Raw genomic sequence first — 17,273 nt, 5'->3', positions numbered from 1 at the left:
CGACCCTGGCAACAATCCTGAACGGACCAATATAGCGGGGACCCAATTTTCCCCTCTTCCTGAAGCGGATCACACCCTTCTAGGGTGAGACTTTCTGGAGGACCATGTCACCCACCTGAAATTCTAGCTCAGATTGGCGTCGGTCAGCATAACTTTTGTGCTGGCTCTGAGCGGTCTGCAGTCGCTGTCTAATCTGTTGTATCATCTCGGTAGTTTGTAGAACTACCTCTGTCCGACCCATTACCCTGTGCCCAACCTCACCCCAGCAGACTGGGGTCCTACACTTCCGCCCATACAACAGCTCGAAAGGCGGGGCGCCAATACTAGAATGATAGTTGTTGTTGTAGGTGAACTCTGCAAGCGGTAGATAGGAATCCCAACTCCCACCGAAATCAATGACGCACGCCCTCAACATATCCTTGAGGGTCTGAATGGTCTACTCACTCTGCCCATCAGTCTATAGATGGAACGTCGTGCTAAATTGCAGTCTCGTACCTAGTTCCTCATGGAACTTCTGCCAAAAACGGGAAGTAAATCTGACATCCCGATTAGACTCAATGGAAACTGGGACCCCATGGCGAGAGACAATCTCACGGACGTACAGGTCGGCCAACTTCTCTGCCGACGAACCCTCCCATATGGCTAGGAAATGGGAACTCTTGGTCAATCGATCCATGATGACCCATATAGCATCGAACCCCTTTTCCGTCTTCGGCAACTTCGTGATGAAATCCATCGCGATCTGTTCCCATTTCCACATGGGAATATCCAGAGGCTGCAGCTTACCGTGCGGCCTCTGATGTTCGGCCTTGACCATCCTACATGTCAAGTACCTCTCAACATACCAAGCGATATCTCGCTTCATACCAGGCCACCAATAACTCGAACTCAAATCACGGTACATCTTGGTGGCTCCCGGGTGAATAGAAAACTGAGACTTATGAGCCTCCTCCACTGCGGTCTGCCGGACCCCTCCGGACATCGGAACCCAAACCCGACCATAACGGGTCAACAATATGCGTCTATCCTGAACAAACCGGGCGCTTTCTCCCTTAATCCTTTCCAACTTCCAGTTCTCCGGCCTCATACCCTCAATTTGAGCATCCCTGACCAAACCCACCAGCGAGGAATCCACCACTATCCTCATACACTTGGATGGGATAGAGGACCCAGCTGACTTGCAGCTCAGAGCAACCGCAACCACATTCGCTTTACCAGGATGGTAAAGGATCTCACAATCATAGTCCTTGACCACATCCAGCCACCTGCGCTACCTCATGTTCAGGTTCGGCTGATCCATGATATGTCTCAAACTCTTGTGATCCGTATATATAGTACAACGGACCCCGTACAGATAGTACCTCCAAATCTTGAGAGCGAACCACTCCCAACTCAATATCGTGCGTGGGGTATCTCCTCTCATGCGACTTCAACTGTCTCGATGCATAAGCTATCACTCGTCCCCTCTGCATGAGGACTGCCCCCAAACCTGTGATGGACGCATCACAAAACACCACAAAATCCTCAACTCCCTCGGGGAGTATCAACGTCGGCGCCTCGCATAAACATCGTCGTAGGGTCTCAAATGCCCTCTGCTGCTTAGGGCCCCACCGGAAATCTACCCCCTTCCTCGGTAGACAAGTGAGGGGTACGACAATATTGGAGAAATCACAAATGAATCTCCGATAATACCCTGCTAAACCCAAGAAACTCCTGATGTCTAAGGGAGATTTCGGAGTCTCCCACTGCATAACTGCCTCCACCTTGGCAGGATCGACCAAAATCCCCTCCTAGTTAACGAGATCTCCGAGGAACTGGACCTCTCGCAACCAAAACTCACACTTCAAGAACATGGCATACAGTTGTTCTCGTCGCAGAACCTCCAGCAGCTCCCTGAGATGCTCCTCATGCTGCTCTCGGGTCATGGAATACACCAAGATATCATCTATAAACTTAATGACCAAGCGATCGAGCATCGGTCTGCAGACTCGGTTCATTAGATCCATGAACACTGCCGGCGCGTTGGTGAGCCCAAACGGCATCACCACCAAATCTTAATGACCATAACGAATCCGAAACATGATCTTCTCCACGTCTTCCTCCCTCACCCTTACCTGGTGATATCCTTATCTCAAGTCAAACTTGGAAAACCAAGATGCACCCTGTAGCTGACAGAAAAGATCGTCTATCCTCAGGAGCGGATAACAATTCTTCACCGTTAATTTCTTCAGCTCCCTGTAGTCAATGCACATCATGTGCGAACCGTCCTTCTTCCTGACGAAAAGGATCGGTGCTCCCCAGGGTGAACTACTCGGACGAATAAACTGCTTACCTAGCAGCTCCTGCAACTGAGATGATAGCTCCTGCATCTCAGGCGGTGCCAATCGGTACGACGCCTTAGCGATAGGGGTCGCACCTGGCACTAGGTCAATCTTGAACTTAACCTGCGTGTCCGGAGGCACTACGGGTAACTCCTCCGGAAACACATCAGCGAACTCCCTCACTACCGGGACCTCAGAAACTGAGAGTTGCTCACTAACCCGCGTATCTACCACATACGCCAAATAACCGGCACACCCGTGCTAAATATACTGTCGAGCCCTGGCTGCCGAACAAAACCCTGATCCCATCCTGGTGCCTTCACCATATACTACAAGTGCTCCCCCACTTGGGGTTCGAACCACCACCCGATGTCCCTCACAGTCGATCATGGCGCCAAAACGGCTAAGCCAGTCCATCCCTACAATCACGCATACATCCCCCATGGGGATAGGAATCAAATATATCGAGAAGGACACCCCGAAAATCTCCAACTCGCATCCCCGGTAGACCGAAGAAGCAGAAACCCCGTGCTTGTTGGCGATCGAAACTCGCAACGGGCACTTAAGATCATCCATCGGCACACTAAACCCTCTAGAGAAGGTCTGAGATACAAACAATCGACTCGCCCCCGAGTCAAATAATACCAAAGCGGGAAAAGAATTCACTAAAAACGTACCTAATCACAGGTACAATCAATAAGCATAACACAAATACAATAACTGAGACAGAGAATAGAAACGTACCAACAACCATATCCGGAGCTGACTTGGCCTCCTCGGCCGTGAGCTGGAAGGCGCGACCCTGAGCCTTTGGAGGCTCCATCTTGACTGGCCTCCCATCTCCAATTCTCACAGTAGCTGGAGCGGAACCCTGCGCCGGCTTGGCGGCGAGCTGCGGACAGTTGGTCTTCACATGACCAACCTGATGACAATGGTAACAAATCCTCATATTTGCGGGAGGGGCGGACTGACGGCAGTCCCTGACATAGTGCCCCTCCTTGCCACATTTGTGCCACCCACCTCCTGCTCTACAAACTCCTGAATGAACCCTGCCACACTTTCCACAAGTTCAGCTCTGCTGACCCCCAGACCGTGTATCAGCGGTCCTAGACTGCTTAGGCACCGGCTGAGACTGTGCCGGTGCCTGACGCTGCTCCTTCAGCTGCAGCTCTATCTCCAACTCACGCCGCCTCGCGGCTTCCTGAGGGTCAAGGAGGGTATAAGGTCGTTGTGTAGACACGAACTGTCGAATATCAGTCTTGAGCATACATAGATAACGAGTCATCTGAGACTGCTCTGACGCAAACTCCGGGCAAAACATATCCCTCTCAATGAACATCCAGGTGATCTCCATCACAGACTCCCGATCCTCTCTGAATGTCAAGAACTCCTGAGCAAGCCGCTCCCGTTCCACGTGCGGAACGTAGCGAGTGCGAAACATATCGCGGAACTGCTCCCAAGTAATAGCAGCCTGCTGATCATCAGAATATGAACCTGCCGTCAATCTCCACCAGTCCTTTGCCCTGAGCCTAAGCGGGTTCAGAGCACACATGACCTTCTGGTCAGCAGGACATGAACACGTGAAGAAACAGCCCTCGACGTCAGACAACCACCTCATAGCCCTGATCACATCCTTTGTACCATCAAATGTCGGGGGCTTCGTATTATCGAAGTCCTGGTACTGGAAAGCCCTGCCAACTCCTCCTCCAACCCCTGCCACAGTTACATCCAAAGTGGCTGCAGCGGCAGCTGTCTCTGCTAGAGCTGCATATCGCTCATCAAAGTACTCCACCATCAGGGTCTTAATCGACCCAAACATCTCTGCAAGCTGCGCTTGGAACGCAGCAGCAATCTCGTCGTGCATGATCTCCTGGATCCTGGCATCCAACTCCTCGGTCCCTATCAGAACCACGGTCTCAGGTGCTACCGGCACCTCCAACCCTCCATCTCCCGACCCTGATCCTGATCCAGATCCCAAAGCAACACGTCTCGTCACCACCATACTGAAATATGTATACAAGTCATCAGATAAATAACATAATGTCAGGAGACCAAAACCCACAACCCTAGGGGTTGTGATTTCCTTAATACGCGTATGGGTCCTGTGCTTTCAGTAGTACGGGCCTATACTACCTTCCACACCTACCCATATTTGTCTCAAGTATCACCACAACGCCCTAACAATATGTGACAACCCAACGTTATTCCGTTATATAATTCCGTTTTCGCTAACGGTATATATCGCTTTATAAAAAGTTCCGTAATTTGGAGTCGTCAAATAAATAAATATTTTTTTATTTATTTATATTTCATGTGATTATTATTTTAGTAAAAATAAATATAACTCGTTATTGTTAGTTCCATTTAACGAAATAAAGTTATATTATTTTTCAACCACTTAACCTGGGTAAAAAGTTTAAACCCCGTTAAACTTTAGCATTGGGTAGCCGTGTACCGGGTGCAATACTCGGGGCATATATAAGGAAGGTGGAACACTTCCTTGAACTCTTTTTACCACTCAAAGTTCAACTCTGTCTCTCTACTTTCTCTCTCTAACTCCTTTTCGGCTCCAAAACCGCAAATTTCGGCTCCAAAACGTAAGATCTTCCTCCCTAACTTGTTCTAAACATGCATCATTGTTATTATAGCTCAAAAATTGTATGAATAGGACATGAACAAGGAGTTTATGGCCTAAGAACCTCCTTAGGCCGTAAACCCCCAAAATGTGCCAAAAAGTCCCAAATTTCCTTCTTTTAAGCTTGGATACTAGTTAGGGGTTTTACCTAGGAGTGTTTGAGCATCAAAACCATAAGTTTTAGGGCATTAAGGAGGGTTTACGGCCTAAGCACATGCTTAGGCCGTAAACACCCTTTTTCCATGTAAAATGCCCCAAAAACCCTTCCAATGCATGTTTAGGCTTGGTATATGATTTTAGGAAATGCCCTTTTCGAGTTTGGGACCATTAAACATCACATTTTGAGGGGTAATTTATATTTTACGGCCCAAGCATAAGCTAGGACCGTAAAGTCCCCCAAACCTCACCAAATGAGGGTTTAAACCCCTAAGTAGCCCTAGACCTTCACTAGAAAATTTAAGGGATTGATTTAAGGGCCTTAGCACCAAATTTGGGGAGTGAACAAGAGTTCACGGCCAAGCCATGAGGCTTACGGCCGTAAACTCCCAAGGAGTGCCCTTTGGGCCATAAACTCCAAGGGAGTAAACTCATGGACTCCCTAGTACCCTCTTTTTGGTCTTGTACAATCCCCGAGAACCACTTCTAACCCATAAGACCTCGAATTGATTTTAGGATATGTAAATGTTTTAATAAAAAGTATAAGTGACTAATTTCTTGTAAAACATATATCTCATATGTTAATATGGTCTTAAAAGGTGTACAAGTCCTTAATTGACACCAAACGCTCAACCGACACTTTCACCCGATTTACCCGATTTACTCGATTTCAGGTGAGTTCATACCCCTTAATGAACCTTTCTAATGTTTTCATATGTTTTAGGGGGGATACAAGTCAAATATACATTTTTATGGAAATCAATCACATGTGATTTACTATCCGTAGTTCAAATCACATGTGATTTATCACGATGCTTTATAAAAGAACTTTACGCTTTCAAAACTACTTCGGAAAAATAAACTATTTTCTAAATGCTTTCTTAGGTCAAGATTTTTATTAAATTACTTTTCTTATAAAATGTATCTACACTAATATATTTATATAAGTAAGACTTGAAGGACTTAGGACCGATAGCTCGCCTTATTTCCTTTTCTTGTTTGATATGGGCTTAGGGTATTTGTTATCCGTCCGACTGTCGTTGATTTTTTAGTTATATATCATGTATATTGGTGTTAGATACGAGCATTTTCATCTCATTCGATGCCTATATTACTTAATTACCAAGAACCATACACACTAAGTTAACTATAATAGGTATAGTTAAGGTCACTATTACTTGTTACCGCTACTACTATACATACTATAATTCACACTATTACAAAACCATACACGAATAAGAGAACAGACTATGAACTACATAAAAGACTACTACACTATATTACAAGAGAAAGCACTAATCCGGAAGATAACACACTAACTCTATACAAGATACTCTACGAGCTACATATTGTGACCAGAGCTTTCCGGAAGGAAGGCGACGCTACATGTATAGATCTATACGGGGCAGACACTATTAGATCCCGACTGTTAACTTCAGTCCGAGCTGAGCAGGCCCAGGGATGGCACTACTTCACTACACTGTGTATGACCGGGAAGGTCATGGGATCCTCTATTACTCACACTATTGGTCACATAAAAGTAATACACTATATCCACACTAAAACACTTAGACTAAAGTCTCAGTTAATATCCCGAAGTAAAATAAGTATCTATTACTAATGGAAGTTCGCACCACTATCATTGTCAACAGGCATAACTTTTCTTTTACCTACACTACATACTGGAGATTTAGTACCACACTTTACAACAAACAGTTTTCAATGATAAAACTTACATGCAACTTAGAGTTTTTCACTTACGATGTATTTTCTGGAAAATATAGGATTTTCTAGAGTTTTCTACTACTTATAAATGTAAATTGCAGTTTTTCACACTATATGATCTAATACATTTTATACAAAATTCACACTAAATTCTTATGAACTCACCAACTTTATGCTGATACTCGTTTTCAAAATAACTTGTATCCTCAAGTCAAAGATAGACAGGTACAGGTACAACATTTTGGAGAAGATGGAGCATACAAGATCCATCTCTTATTTTTGTATTACTTTTGGTGTCTATTGAAACTTTACAGAACACACGTGTAATTAAACTCACTATGTAATGAAATGGTTGTATGTTTCTTGTTTTTACTATTATGCAATTGTGATGATACTGTACATGACGTCCTCCACCCCGAAACGTATTCGGCCTTTATCGGTTTTGGGGTGTGACAGATTGGTATCAGAGCATTGTTTATAGTGAATCAAGTATATCAACCTATAAAAGATATACGAACTATAAACACTTCGGGACTAAAACACTCTGACCAAGAATATATACTGTTAAGTATTTAAAAGATTTAACTAAGTATATATACACACACCTCTATAAAACACAGAAGTCAGTATCGCACTAGAACAGAACAAAAGTATTAAGATTGTTGGACAACACAATTGGGCTTAGAGACATATAGTCACATCTGGGGGGATGTCGCCTGATCAACTACATTTTCCTGGGAGTGACTAGCATGTGCCTAAGTTTGGTTGTGGTGTTGCAACAAGTCTAAAACTTACCAACACTACCACAATAACGTTAGCATAAGAATACTATAGGAGTATTGTGTACCTCTAAAATATACATATGTGAGAACTAAAATGGGTCGTTACTAGTGGAGCAATAGTTGCTAAATGGATACTTTTCGGTTACCTGTGATTAGGGCGTTATAGACTTAGAATCTGTGATCTTTGCTTTACTTCATGTTCCTTGTTTGGTTGTGGATTTAGAGTTAGGGTCACTTATTCGACGTACTATCCTGCCCCGGTCACATGTAATTAGTACGCATCATGAAAGTATTGGTCTAACTCGTGACGATCACATTATAAGTATTTTAGGTTAGTACGTCTATTAATCTTCCTTTCCCCTTTTCTCGCGTAGATATCATGGCTGGCTTCCACCTTCCCGGCGATCCGTACTACCCAAACCAGGGCAATGGAGGACGGCTCGATGAAGAGTCGGACAATGATCACCAGATCCCTCTGGATGACCACCAAGCAGAAGGCTTTTCGGATAGCTCCGACTCTGAGCCAGAAGTTAAAAACCTACCTCCTGAAGCTCCGAACCCCAACCCCCGTCCGGCATTTCAGGGTCCCACTCCCCTGTGGGCAATATCCTTGAACCGATGGAGCGAGGAGCAAGGCCAGCCTTTACCTTACAATGGAAACCGAAGCTTCTACAACATAAGCGAAGGAGGATCAGCGGATCGGGTTCTGCCCATCATGATCCAAAGGATTGCCAGGAATGTCGAGCAGGGTCAAGCAGCCATTGGTCGAGTTGTAGAAGTGGATGCCAACTCGAATCTCAACACTGTTCGCATCCGCCAACTTGAAGAAGCCATGGACAGGACAAGGTGGACCAACGAGGCTCTGCAGCATCAACTAGCTGCATCCCGAGCCAAGGTTAGGGAACTCCAAGCACGTCAAAGGGCTCATGAAGGACACCTTCAAGAAGTTATGCGTCAGCTCGCGGATCTGAGGATTCGCCTAACAAGTAACCATCGCCAGTAGAAGACGTCTAGTTACCTCACTCTTTTGTTTAAAGGACTAGCCTTCCCTCTCTATGTTTCGTAGATCACTTGTCTGTAAACATTCCTAGCTTAAAAGTACTCTAATTAAACCTCTAGACTGCCAACATTTTCCTTATGGTTTGATGTAAGACCTACTGTTAGGTCATTTTTCATGATCTTGTATTACATCATTAATATCAGTAAATTGGCAGTTAACTACTCTATTACTATGACTCTCATTCTGATCTTTGGATTATGTTGATTTAATCCATGAAACACTCTATTCATATTCGCAATAGACTCTTACTATTGCTATCATTTCTATGATCTTCCAGTGCAAGACGCCACCACGAAAGCGTCCAAACAGAGGAAGACCGGCAACTCAAACCCCTCCTCCACCACCTCCTCCTCTGCAGTTCGATCCAGTGCTGTTCCAAACGGCTGTGACTGCAGCTGTGACAGTAGCCATGGCTCAAATGAACTCAGGTGATGCGAGCGGTAGCAACTCTAGATTTGGTGAAGTCCACCAAAGAGTGCGGGGATGCACTTATAAGGACTTCATGAACTACAAACCTACCTTTTTCGATGGCACCGGAGGAATTCTAGCATTGTCTCAGTGGTTCAAAAGGACCGAAGCTGTCTTTGAAATGTGTTCTTGTCCCAAAGAGAGCAAAATCAAGTTCGCTACTGCCACCCTCACCAACAGGGCCTTGACATGGTGGAACAGCCATGTCAGTGCACTCTCCTTGGTAACAGCCAATGCCATGGGCTGGGACACTCTGAATGACCTCATGAGAGGAGAGTACTGCCCTAGGGGCGAAGTTCAGAAACTTGAGGAGGAACTCTGGAACCTCAAGATGAAAGGGACTAACATAACAGCTTACACGGCCAGGTTCTGCGACTTGGCGGCTATGTGTCCCAACATGATCCCTTCTGAAAGCAAGAAGATCGAACGATACATTTGGGGTCTAATGCCTCTGTATCAAGGAAACGTTCTAGCCTCACGCCCTACCACTTTTGACAGCGCCAAAGAATTGGCCCAGAGCCTAATCAATCATGAAGTCTCTTCCACTCTAACAACATCAACCACAACTGCCACTGCACCACCCGATTCAGCTGACAAAAAGAGAAAGCGTTGGGATAAGAAGAAAGGCAAGAAAACTCAAACCTCCTCCAAGGATCAGCAAATTGTGGCGGTCCATGCTGCCACCACTCCAGCCACTCCTGCACCGACAAAAGCTTATGTTGGGAACCTGCCCAAGTGTCCCAAGTGCCCTTTCCACCACAACGGCTCCTGCCATGAATTGCAGTGTTCCAACTGCAGCCGGAAGGGCCATACTGTCCGATTTTGCAGGGCCCCGCCCAAACCTATCTCGCAACTTCCAGGTTCGGGAGTGACCCAGACTTGTTATGGCTGCGGTGAAGCTGATCATTTCAGGAAAAACTGTCCGAAGGCTGGGAATGTTGGGGGAACTGGAAGACTAGTCGCTATTGGTCACAATGAAGCAGTGGCGGATCCCACAGTTGTCACGGGTACGTTTCTTCTCAACAACTCTTATGCCTGTGTCTTATTCGATAGTGGTGCAGAAAGGAGCTTCATAAACCAAAACTTTAAGCACTTACTTAAACAATCCCCACAACCACTACAAGAAACATTCGTCGTAGAAATGGCTAACGGGAAGACCGAAAGCTCTAAAGAAATCTACATAGGTTGTGCCCTCACGTTAGACGATCACTCATTTCCAATCGATCTTATACCAGTCTCAATCAAGAATTTCGATGTCATTGTGGGTATGGACTAGTTGAGTCTTCATTGCGCCGATATCCTATGCTTCGACAAAGCAATTCGCCTAAATCTTCCAAATCACGAAACTCTATTGATCTATGGAGACAAACCCGGTACGAGCCTTCGTATCATCTCCAGTATTCAGGCCCAGAAAAATTTGCGTAAGGAATATCGTGCCTTTCTGGCCCACGTCGTCGACACGAGCCAGAAAGCGAAAAATCCAAAAGACATCCCCGTTGTATGCGATTTCCCTAACGTTTTTCCATAGGATCTTCCAGATCTACCTCCCAAATGTCAGGTTGTGTTCAGAATCGACCTAGTCCCAGGAGCTACCCCCATAACTAAGTCGCCCTATCGTTTAGCGCCTGCCGAGATGCAAGAACTATCCGGTCAACTCAACGAGCTGCTCAGCAAGGGCTTTATAAGACCGAGTTTCTCACCTTGGGGAGCTCCGGTCTTGTTCGTAAAGAAGAAGGACGAATCGTTCCGTATGTGCATCGACTATAGGGAACTCAACAAACTCACGGTCAAAAATCGCTACCCTCTCCCTCATATCGACGACCTATTCGACCAACTACAAGGAGCGAGTTACTTTTCCAAAATGGATCTTAGGTCGGGGTACCACCAGTTATGAGTACTTGAGGAGGATGTTCCGAAGACAGCCTTCCGAACCCGTTACGGACACTACGAGTTCGTGGTGATGCCCTTTGGACAGACTAACGCACCCGCAATGTTCATGGACTTGATGAATAGGGTGTGTCGTCCATACTTGGATAAATTCGTCATTGTCTTTATCGACGATATACTCGTCTACTCTCGGAGTGAGGAAGAACACAGGGATCATCTATGACGAGTCCTGGAAACCCTGCGATCAGAGAAGTTGTATGCGAAGTTCTCTAAGTGCGAATTTTGGATCCGAAGAGTTGAATTCTTAGGACACGTGGTTAGTGAAGACGGAATCCATGTGGATCCCTCTAAAATTAAAGCTATCGAGAACTGGTCAGCACCGAAGATGCCTACAAAAATTCGTCAATTTCTAGGCCTCGCTGGCTACTACCGCAAATTCATCCAAAACTTCTCTCGGATTGCGAAACCTCTCACCATGTTGACACAGAAGGGCGTAACATTCGACTGGGAGGAGAAACAAGAGAAGGCATTCCAGACCCTGAAGCGAGCCTTATGCACCGCACCAGTATTATCCCTTCCCGAAGGAACAAAAGATTTTGTTGTATACTGCGATGCATCAAATCAGGGGCTCGGTTGTGTCTTGATGCAACGAGGTAAGGTCATCGCCTATGCCTCAAGACAGCTAAAGACGCATGAGGTAAACTACACTACTCACGACCTCGAGTTAGGAGCAGTCGTCTTCGCACTAAAAATCTGGAGACATTACTTGTACGGCACGAAGAGTATAGTGTACACTGATCATAAAAGCCTCCAACACATATTGAACCAGAAAGAGCTCAACATGAGACAACGTCGGTGGGTCGAACTACTCAACGACTACAACTGTGAAATTCGTTACCACTCGGGAAAAGCCAACGTGGTAACTGACGCCCTAAGTAGAAATGAGTATTCTGGTCGAAGAACCAAGTCGTTAACAATGACTATCCATTCGCACCTATCCGCACAGATCAAGCAGGCTTAGCTTGAAGCCTTAAAGCCTGAGAATGTGACGGGAGAGTCCCTGCGCGGAATGGATAAGAGTTTGGAGGTCAAGGGTGACGGAGCCTACTATCTCATGGACCGAATCTGGACTCCACGCCACGGAGGTTTCAGAGATTTGGTCATGAAGGAAGCACACAACACTCGATACTCCGTCCACCTAGGTTTGGATAAGATGTATCTGGATCTCAAAAAGCTATATTGGTGGCCTAACATGAAAGCAGAGATAGCTACCTTCGTGAGTAAGTGTCTTACTTACGTGAAGATCAAGGTCGAATACCAGAAGCCATCAGGTCTCCTTCTACAATCGGAGATACCGGAATGGAAGTGGGAGCGAATCACGAAGGATTTCATAACCAAGCTGCCCAAGACAACGGGTGGGTTGGATACTATTTGGGTCATCGTCGACAGATTGACCAAGTCTGCACACTTCCTACCCATCAAGGAGACGGACAAGATGGAGAAACTCACAAGAACATACATTAAGGAAATAGTACGGCTGCATGGCGTCCCTATATCTATTATCTCAGATAGAGATAGTAGGTTTACCTCGAGATTTTGGCAATCACTAGAAAAGTCACTAGGGACGAGGCTGGACATGAGTACAGCCTACCATTCGCAGACTGACGGACAAAGTGAGAGAACGATCCAAACTTTAGAAGATATGATGTGAGCCTGTGTGATTGACTTTGGTAAATCGTGGGATACACACTTGCCACTTGTGGAGTTTTCCTACAACAATAGTTATCACACGAGCATCAAGGAAGCTTCATTTGAAGCCCTCTACGGCCGAAAGTACAGATCCCCTCTGTGTTGGGCTGAGGTGGGTGATACTCAGTTAGCTAAAGGACGAGTTCCTGACAGTGCTCTCATGGGTCCGGAGATCATCAGAGAAACAACCGAGAAGATTGTACAAATTCGTGAACGATTAAAAGCCGCCCGGGATCGACAGAAAAGCTACGCAGACAAACGAAGAAAACCCTTGGAGTTCCAGGTGGGAGACCGAGTCCTTTTGAAGGTCTTGCCTTGGAAGGGCACGATACGCTTCGGAAAGCGTGGAAAACTGAACCCAAGGTACATAGGGCCTTTTGATATTCTCGCTAGAATCGGCCTTGTAGCCTACAAACTCAACCTACCCCACAAGCTAAGTAACATACATCCTACCTTCCACGTCTCAAACCTGAAGAAATGCCTGTCTGACGAGACTCTAGTGATCCCGCTTGACGATATCGAGGTCAACGAGAGCCTCAACTTCTTAGAAGAGCCTGCGGAGATTATGGATCGAGAAGTAAAACGAACGAAACAAAGCCGCATCCCAATTGTGAAGGTTCGGTGGCACGCCAAGCGGGGACCGGAATTCACTTGGGATCGCGAGGATCAAATGAAACTCAAATATCCCTATCTCTTCGCTTAGTAGTACTGTAATAACTTATTTGTATGAATTCTAAATTTCGGAACGAGATTCCCCTAACGGGGGGATGATGTGACAACCCAACGTTATTCCGTTATATAATTCCGTTTTCGTTAACGTTATATATCGCTTTATAAAAAGTTCCGTAATTTTGAGTCGTCAAATAAATAAATATTTATTTATTTATATATATTTCATGTGATTATTATTTTAGTAAAAATAAATATAACTCGTTATTGTTAGTTCCATTTAACGAAACAAAGTTATATTATTTTTCAACCACTTAACCCGGGTAAAAAGTTTAAACCCCGTTAAACTTTAGTATCGGGTAGCCGTGTAGCGGGTGCAATACCCGAGGCATATATAAGGAAGGTGGAACACTTCCTTGAACTCTTTTTACCACTCAAAGTTCCACTCTCTCTCTCTCTACTTTCTCTCTCTAACTCGTTTTCGGCTCCAAAACCGCAAATTTCGGCTCCCAAACATAAAATCTTCCTCCCTAACTTGTTCAAAACATTCATCATTGTTATTATAGCTCAAAAATTGTATGAATGGGACATGAACAAGGATTTTACGGCCTAAGAACCTCCTTAGGCCGTAAACCCCCCAAATGTGCCAAAAAGTCCCAAATTTCCTTCTTTTAAGCTTGGATACTAGTTAGGGGTTTTACCTAGGAGTGTTTGAGCATCAAAACCATAAGTTTTAGGACATTAAGGAGGGTTTATTGCCCAAGGACATGCTTAGGCCGTAAACACCCCTTTTCCATGTAAAATGCCCCAAAAACTCTTCCAATGCATGTTTAGGCTTGGTATATGATTTTAGGAAATGCCCTTTTCGAGTTTAGGACCATTAAACATCACATTTTGAGGGGTAATTTAGAGTTTACGGCCCAAGCATAAGCTAGGACGGTAAACTCCCCCAAACCTCACCAAATGAGGGTTTAAACCCCCTAATTAGCCCTAGACCTTCACTAGAAAATTTCAAGGATTGATTTAAGGGCCTTAGCACCAAATTTGGGGAGTGAACAAGAGTTCACGGCCAAGCCATGAGGCTTACAGCCGTAAACTCCCAAGGAGTGGCCTTTGGGCCGTAAACTCCAAGGGAGTAAACTCTTGGACTCCCTAATACCCTCTTTTTGGTCTTGTACAATCCCCGAGAACCACTTCTAACCCATAAGACCTCGAATCGATTTTAGGATATGTAAATGTTTTAATAAAAATTATAAGTGACTAATTTTTTGTAAAACATATATCTCATATGTTAATAGGGTCTTAAAAGGTATACAAGTCCTTAATTGACACCAAACGCTCAACCGGCACTTTCACCCGATTTACCCGATTTACTCGATTTCAGTTGAGTTCATACCCCTTAATGAACCTTTCTAATGTTTTCATATGTTTTAGGGGGGTGATACAAGTCAAATATAAATTTTTATGGAAATCAATCACATGTGATTTACTATCCGTAGTTCAAATCACATGTGATTTATCACTATGCTTTATAAAAGAACTTTACGCTTTCAAAACTACTTCGGAAAAATAAACTATTTTCTAAATGCTTTCTTTGATCAAGATTTTTATCAAATTACTTTTCTTATAAAATGTATCCACATTAATATATTTATATAAGTAAGACTTGAAGGACTTAGGACCGATATCTCGCCTTATTTCCTGTTCTTGTTTGATGTGGGCTTAGGGTATTTGTTATCCGTCCGACTGTCGTTGATTTCTTAGTTATATATCATGTATATTGGTGTTAGATACGAGCATTTTCATCTCATTTGATGCCTATATTACTTAATTGCCAAGAACCATACACATTAAGTTAACTATAATAGGTATAGTTAAGGTCAGTACTACTTGTTACCGCTACTACTATACATACTATAATTCATACTATTACAAAACGATACACGAATAAGAGAACACACTATGAACTACATAAAAGACTACTACACTATATTACAAGAGAAAGCACTAATCTGGAAGATAACACACTAACTCTCTACAAGATACTCTACGCGCTACATATTGTGACCAGAGCTTTCCGAAAGGAAGGCGACGCTACATGTATAGATCTATACGGGACAGTGATGTGCACAAAAGTACTCACTAATTTTAATATTTATAACCTAACAAACTTAACTATCTATGCACTTATAGGTAGTGTACCTAGTCAGATTACAGTATAGCTTAGGTAAGTCGGGTGTCGATCACAGGGAACGGTGGTGAATTAATTTAAAATATTTGATTATAGGTTACAGGTCACATGAAAGAATAAAGAAATAGTTTAATAAATCTCAAATTAACAATTAATTAACAACTTTCGATAAACTAACAGGAAAACAAATCTCTTCAGGTACTTTGATTTAGATAAATTACACCTTAAAAACATAGACAATTGCATACACAAATTCATTTATTTATGTTCACCGATTTCTAAAATGATTAGATTTGCATTCACTACAACTAATCCTTTAGCAAACAAGTCAATTCAAACAGTGATCAGTTGATTAAACTAACATGCTTCCTAGTGTTCAGTTCATATCAAGCAAGACTTGTAAATATAGTTAATCAAATTACTAATTCAATTTAACCTCTTGTTGATGGTCATCAAACAAGGCTCACATATTAACTTACTTATTCCCAAGTTAATCCTAGTTTCACATTCGTTATTCCTAGACTTATAATCTCGATGGTCATCAAAATCATAAGAGACAAGCAATCAAGCAGATGTTCATGCTGATGGGATTTGAGCATTCTAACACTTCCTATGTATACATGCAACCCTAATAACCTTGGATCTATGTTTGTATAATAATCATGAAAAGTTGAATTCCAAGGTTATATTCCTATCTAGCATACATGGGGAACAATTTCTAACTTAAATGAAAGATAGAATAACTTACCTTGGTGTTGCTTATGTTCCTTGAAACCTTGTGAGCCTAGCACCCCAAGTGTGATGCCTCAAATGCTTCACACAACACCAAATGCTCTTGGAAATACTTTTGAGAGAATACACACTTCTTGAAATCGGCCTAGCCCTCTAGTTTCTTATGTGTAACCGATTTTTGGTGGAGAATGGGACTCTTATATAGTGTTGACACGTCTAGGGTTACACCATGTAAACCCAAATGTGTCATGACTCTTCATTTCCATGACCCATGGGTTTGTAACTCCCATGGAGCATCCTATGGGTAGAACCCAACTTGATAATCCATGGAGCCTCTTAGCCCACTATACAAGATATGAATGATTTACATAATCAACCCATATATTTAATTAGTTATCTTTTGATCACTTAATTAATTCCAAATTAATTCTTTGATCAAACTAATCAAATAATATTATTAATATATTAGAACTTATAATATATTAATAATCTCCAAGTGTTATTCCTCTCATTTAGTCTATCCAATTGCATGGTGCCATGCAACCCAAATGGACCATGCCGGGTCGGGTCAAGTACTAACTAGAAATAGTTATGGACTTAGACACCTTATCCAACAGTCTCCCACTTTGATAAGTCTAATAACTATAACTCCAGTACTTCAGGAACCGACCGGCAATCGTAGCTCTTTCAAGGTCTCTCGGAACTGAGAAGATGTTGATACACCATTTAAGATAAGTGATCATATAATCCTCTGTTCTAGATATCAGTCAGACAAATACATGGAACAATGTCTTACTTATTGTCCAGCAGTTTGTTTCTCGATTTCCGATTTGTTTGACAAAGAACTTAATTGAACACATCAACTTAGTTCTGACCGGGCCCGGTACATAGGTCAAAA

Source organism: Lactuca serriola, chromosome 8 (genome assembly GCF_051521515.1).
Source record: "Lactuca serriola cultivar US96UC23 chromosome 8, Lser_US96UC23_V15, whole genome shotgun sequence".
NCBI lineage: Eukaryota > Viridiplantae > Streptophyta > Magnoliopsida > Asterales > Asteraceae > Lactuca > Lactuca serriola.
This window is presented reverse-complemented; position numbering follows the sequence as displayed.